The sequence below is a fragment of the Cherax quadricarinatus genome, chromosome 58 (genome assembly GCF_038502225.1).
Source record: "Cherax quadricarinatus isolate ZL_2023a chromosome 58, ASM3850222v1, whole genome shotgun sequence".
In the NCBI taxonomy this organism is placed as follows: Eukaryota; Metazoa; Arthropoda; class Malacostraca; order Decapoda; family Parastacidae; genus Cherax; species Cherax quadricarinatus.
This window is the reverse complement of record NC_091349.1, coordinates 3,227,937-3,233,515: the sequence shown is the minus strand read 5'-3', so window position 1 is coordinate 3,233,515 and position 5,579 is coordinate 3,227,937. Positions and strand designations below refer to the sequence as shown.

The window sequence follows — 5,579 nt, the reverse complement described above, 5'->3', positions numbered from 1 at the left end:
TGAATGATGAAAGTTTTTTCTTTCTTTTTGGGTCACCCTGCCTCAGTGGGAAATGGCCAACATGAGTAATATACAGTGGACCCCCGCATAACGATTACCTCCGAATGCGACCAATTATGTAAGTGTATTTATGTAAGTGCGTTTGTACGTGTATGTTTGGGGGTCTGAAATGGACTAATCTACTTCACAATATTCCTTATGGGAACAAATTCGGTCAGTACTGGCACCTGAACATACTTCTGGAGTGAAAAAATATCGTTAACCGGGGGTCCACTGTATAGTCACAATACTGTGGCTGCAACAATACATGAATAACCCGACAATATATAGGTCTACACTCAGTGTCTACACTCTGAAGGAGGGGTGTTAATGTTGCAGTTTTATAACTGTAGTGTAAGTGTGCCTCTGGCAAGACAGTGATGGAGTGAATGATTATGAAAGTTTTTCCTTTTTCGGGCCTGGTCACAGACCGGGATGCGGGGGCGTTGACCCCCGGAACTCTCTCCAGGTAAACTCCAGGTAAACCCTGCCTTGGTGGGAGACAGCTGATGTGTTAAAAAATTTTTTCAGTCCGGCTTGTTCTACTGACATGTCACAGTAGTATAAGTTGGACCGAAACATCATCATTAGCTTCAGTGTCATAAGTACGAGTTATTTGTGTATAATATTTTTCGTATTATTATATATTTATTGTTTTTGTTTTAATTTACATATTTAAAATTTTGAATGATAATTTGTAAATGAAATATGTTTAACCAAAGAATTTTAAAGCCAAGATACAATAAATAAATCTGCTGCTACTCAGATTTTAATTAAAATCCTTACTGTTTGTTGCGCTTTATTTCTTGCTCTTTTTTACTAGTGAATATGTTGTGTAAATACAGTGTGCTAATTTATTCATTGGATGAATTCTAACAATATGGTCATTAACTCATAGTATATGAGTATAATTTGAAAAAAGGTTTATTCACTTGTGGCATATAACAAATTGCTCATTGACTCATCATGAGTTAGAGTTTTTGCTCCCTAGTGAGGAGTTACCGAAGGACCTCTCATGGTCCAGGATAGTAGTTTCCAGACTGGAGTTTGAGTTTACTGAAAAATTATCTTGATACAGGTATGTGTCCCATGGCTCGATCGCTAGTGTACTCAGCTCTCACAATATAATCCAAGGGTCGGTCCCCAGTAAGGCTGGAAATATTAGGACTTGTTTCCTTAAGACACCTGCTGTCCAGTGTTCACCCATCAGTAAAATAGGTACCTGGGTGCAGGGGCGTCGTAAGGGGGCGGACTGCCCCGGGTGACACCATTTAGGGGGTGACACCATAGAGCCTCTAAAGAAGGTGACACTAATGCCCAAAACAGTGTTGCACCAACATAAGAGAAGAATCCTTCGTTTCTATATAGCCTATTATATATTAACAAAGTTCAAATAAGCCTATATAGGGAAAATTATTCATTTTGATTATGTGATAGATGATTTTGCATAACTGAAGGCAAGGAAATGTAAGATCAGATTCACTAAGATGTTACCTGTACTCAAGGTCAAATTGGAACTAGTATTTCTCTGATATTACAATGTTTTTCTTTATTTTTTAATTATTTTTTTTGGCATTGTTGAAGATGAATAAATGTAGGATTTGTTGGCTGTACTCAAAGCGGTATTTGAGTTGATGTTTCCTCAATATTACTACCATATTTATTTTATCATTAATAAAATTGAGAAGTATTCTTTTGTTCAGTTTATGGCCCTTAAACGTTGTCATTGCTAAACATTAGTCACTGGTCATGCAGTAGTGATGTAACTGGTCATGCAGTAGTGATGTAACTGGTCATGCAGTAGTGATGTAACTGGTCATGCAGTAGTGATGTAACTGGTCATGCAGTAGTGACGTAACTGGTCATGCAGTAGTGATGTAACTGGTCATGCAGTAGTGACGTAACTGGTCATGCAGTAGTGATGTAACTGGTCATGCAGTAGTGATGTAACTGGTCATGCAGTAGTGACATAACTGGTCATGGAGTAGTGATGTAACTGGTCATGCAGTAGTGATGTAACTGGTCATGCAGTAGTGATGTAACTGGTCATGCAGTAGTGATGTAACTGGTCATGCAGTAGTGATGTAACTGGTCATGCAGTAGTGATGTAACTGGTCATGCAGTAGTGATGTAACTGGTCATGCAGTAGTGATGTAACTGGTCATGCAGTAGTGACGTAACTGGTCATGCAGTAGTGATGTAACTGGTCATGCAGTAGTGATGTAACTGGTCATGCAGTAGTGACGTAACTGGTCATGCAGTAGTGATGTAACTGGTCATGCAGTAGTGACGTAACTGGTCATGCAGTAGTGATGTAACTGGTCATGCAGTAGTGATGTAACTGGTCATGCAGTAGTGACGTAACTGGTCATGGAGTAGTGATGTAACTGGTCATGCAGTAGTGATGTAACTGGTCATGCAGTAGTGATGTAACTGGTCATGCAGTAGTGATGTAACTGGTCATGCAGTAGTGATGTAACTGGTCATGCAGTAGTGATGTAACTGGTCATGCAGTAGTGATGTAACTGGTCATGCAGTAGTGATGTAACTGGTCATGCAGTAGTGATGTAACTGGTCATGCAGTAGTGATGTAACTGGTCATGCAGTAGTGATGTAACTGGTCATGCAGTAGTGATGTAACTGGTCATGCAGTAGTGATGTAACTGGTCATGCAGTAGTGATGTAACTGGTCATGCAGTAGTGACGTAACTGGTCATGCAGTAGTGATGTAACTGGTCATGCAGTAGTGACGTAACTGGTCATGCAGTAGTGATGTAACTGGTCATGCAGTAGTGATGTAACTGGTCATGCAGTAGTGACGTAACTGGTCATGGAGTAGTGATGTAACTGGTCATGCAGTAGTGATGTAACTGGTCATGCAGTAGTGATGTAACTGGTCATGCAGTAGTGATGTAACTGGTCATGCAGTAGTGATGTAACTGGTCATGCAGTAGTGATGTAACTGGTCATGCAGTAGTGATGTAACTGGTCATGCAGTAGTGATGTAACTGGTCATGCAGTAGTGATGTAACTGGTCATGCAGTAGTGACGTAACTGGTCATGCAGTAGTGATGTAACTGGTCATGCAGTAGTGATGTAACTGGTCATGCAGTAGTGACGTAACTGGTCATGCAGTAGTGATGTAACTGGTCATGCAGTAGTGATGTAACTGGTCATGCAGTAGTGACGTAACTGGTCATGCAGTAGTGATGTAACTGGTCATGCAGTAGTGATGTAACTGGTCATGCAGTAGTGACGTAACTGGTCATGGAGTAGTGATGTAACTGGTCATGCAGTAGTGATGTAACTGGTCATGCAGTAGTGATGTAACTGGTCATGCAGTAGTGATGTAACTGGTCATGCAGTAGTGACATAACTGGTCATGCAGTAGTGACGTAACTGGTCATGCAGTAGTGATGTAACTGGTCATGCAGTAGTGATGTAACTGGTCATGCAGTAGTGACGTAACTGGTCATGCAGTAGTGATGTAACTGGTCATGCAGTAGTGATGTAACTGGTCATGCAGTAGTGACGTAACTGGTCATGCAGTAGTGACGTAACTGGTCATGCAGTAGTGACGTAACTGGTCATGCAGTAGTGATGTAACTGGTCATGCAGTAGTGATGTAACTGGTCATGCAGTAGTGATGTAACTGGTCATGCAGTAGTGATGTAACTGGTCATGCAGTAGTGATGTAACTGGTCATGCAGTAGTGACGTAACTGGTCATGCAGTAGTGACGTAACTGGTCATGCAGTAGTGACGTAACTGGTCATGCAGTAGTGATGTAACTGGTCATGCAGTAGTGACGTAACTGGTCATGCAGTAGTGACGTAACTGGTCATGCAGTAGTGATGTAACTGGTCATGCAGTAGTGATGTAACTGGTCATGCAGTAGTGACGTAACTGGTCATGCAGTAGTGACGTAACTGGAGTTTACCCCCCCATCCCCCCGCCCTTGAATTTCATGGGGGTGACACCAACTCTAGCGACACCTCTGCCTGGGTCGAGTCTTAGCTCCTGGCCCCGCCTCTTCACTGGTTGCTACTGGGTCCTCTCCTGGGTCGCATCCTGGGACAAAATTTATCTGACTTGCCTGAGATGCTCTACATAACAAGGGGCTTTCTGTATAGTAGTACATATAGTAAGACAAAGTTTATTTCTTTGTAAAGGTTACAATGTGTAATTACAATTTTGATTTGCTAAGTACAAAGATAACCACTATCATGCCGAGGCATTTTGTCATTGATGTCAGCTAGGCCTGTATACGTTGTACATCAATCAAAGCTAAGCGCTAAACTCACAAGGGTCATACAGACCACAGTGGAAATTAGACAGTTTTTAAGATAAGAGATTTCGTTCGGATTTTTAACCCCGGAGGGTTAGCCACCCAGGATAACCCAAGAAAGTCAGTGTATCATCGAGGACTGTCTAACTTATTTCCATTGTGGTCCTCAATCTTGTCCCCCAGGATGCGACCCACACCAGTCGACTAACACCCAGGTACCTATTTGCTGCTAGGTGAACAGGACAATAGGTGTAAGGAAACGTGTCGAAATGTTTCCACCCACCGGGAATCGAACCCGGGCCCTTTTGATGACGCACTGACTTTCTTGGGTTAAACTGGGTGGATAATCCTCTTGGTTAAAAATCCGAGCAAATCTTACATTAAAGTGAAGTGGTTAGACCCCTGGCTGTTGTCAAGGCTTTGGATAGGCACCTAAAGTCAGTACCTAATCAACCAGGCTGTGGTTTGTACGTCTGTTTACGTGCTGCCAACAGTAACAGCCCGGTTGATCAGGCCTTCCGTAGATCAAAGCTGATTACCTCCCATTCACCAGGTGATGTATGATCCCTATGAGTTTAGTGCTTTCTGTGATAAACTGTATAATCCTCCGGGTTTAGCGCTTCCCCCTTGATTATAATAATAATAATTTCTGTGATAAAGGTAATTATAATCAATTATCATACTGCCGAACAAATAAAAAAAATTAAATATAATATGTATAAATTACCCCTTAAGACATTTCTCTTTGAAAAAATAATGTTGGCATTAATATGTATCTATGGAGCTTAATTCAGTTTTTATGTATAAGAAAATCAATTAAACGAATAGTGTAATAACTTCATCATTAATTAAAGTTTAATTTTTTACTTGATTAAGAAATTACAAATTTTGATTATTTTGTTAATCCTATCAATAAATTAATAAAAATATTACAATTTGCAAAACAAATACTAAAATAAATATTTAAAAATAAATTTAAAACGATATTTTAAAAATGATTTAATTTAAAACATTATAAAAAATATAATTACATAATAGTGTGAAAAATGTATTTTTGTAATACATATATTAAGGAAATACCTCAACAGCCGGGAATAATCGTGTGCCTTAAACTAATGAGTAAGGAAAATAACGAGCGTTGGTGACGCTTCGCTCTACTAACATTGTTTAGTAGAAATATTTTAAAGGGTACAGGTCGTCCCAGGCCCGCCTACCTACTTTGTAGGTGGGCCACGGAGTCAGCGATCTGCCCT

At 40.3% G+C, this 5,579-nt stretch overlaps 1 non-coding gene across 1 annotated transcript; it reads left to right on the top strand.

Moving 5' to 3' along the window:
• Nucleotides 1–5,428: 5,428 nt before the first annotated feature.
• On the top strand, nucleotides 5,429–5,579 carry LOC128698130 (U12 minor spliceosomal RNA). The gene has a single exon (XR_008408419.1). It is a non-coding gene; the product is annotated as a U12 minor spliceosomal RNA (small nuclear RNA).